Here is a 1,061-nt window from a genome sequence, read left to right as displayed (position 1 = left end):
CATTCTTTCAAATGCAGAGCAACACAACAGCAATATTTTTCCCCCCGTTTTAATATTAAAGTTTTATGATACCCAATTCACAGAGGAAACTATAAAATATCTAAATAAGTGTACAAAGTGACAAAATACCTGAAAATTAATGGAAAAATAACCACCACCTAAAAAAAAAAAAATCTGACATAACATTTAGCAATTCAATTATCGAGAGGAAAAAATCGCGTTTCCATGGCTTTGTAATTTTACATGAAAGCGAACAATAAAAGCTTGAAAAACACTGGAGGCGTAAATGGGGTTATGTAAATGCACACACAGAAATCAATGCGAGTATTGAGTGCCACCTGACAAAGACACCTTTTATATGTCGTATGCTACGCTATTTCTCTTTTGTTTCATTGAATTTGGTTTGTTATGTATGTATGTATATATATATATATATATATATATATATATATATATATATATATATATATATATATATATATATATATATATACATATATAAATATATATATATATATATATATATATGTATATATTTATTGTTATATATATATATATATATATATATATATATATATATATATATATATATATATATATATATATATATATATATATATATATATATATATATGTAAATATATATAAATATATATATATACATATATATATATATACATATACATATACACATACATATACATACATATATATATATATATATATATATATATATATATATATATATGTATATATTTATATTTGTTTTTAGGACACTTAACTACAGAAACCCAGAAGCAATGTAGCTATGTACAAAAATAACAAACACGATAGAATTCGTAGAGAGAAAAAAAAATCCAAATATTTATGAACACCGACGCGTAGAGAATCTTTCCTATAAACGGAATGCACTTGTCTTTGAGAGGAAGTAACTGTGGAATAATTAGGAATCTCATTATCTTGTGGATTCATCGGAGCATATAAGGTTTTTAAAGAAGTAAGGAATGTAATATCCTTTATTGTAAGTCCGTCATTTTTTATTATTATTATTATTTTGAACA

The sequence above is a fragment of the Macrobrachium rosenbergii genome, chromosome 30 (genome assembly GCF_040412425.1).
Source record: "Macrobrachium rosenbergii isolate ZJJX-2024 chromosome 30, ASM4041242v1, whole genome shotgun sequence".
Taxonomy (NCBI): domain Eukaryota; kingdom Metazoa; phylum Arthropoda; class Malacostraca; order Decapoda; family Palaemonidae; genus Macrobrachium; species Macrobrachium rosenbergii.
The sequence above is the reverse complement of the archived record's forward strand: the minus strand, read 5'-3'. Positions refer to the sequence as shown.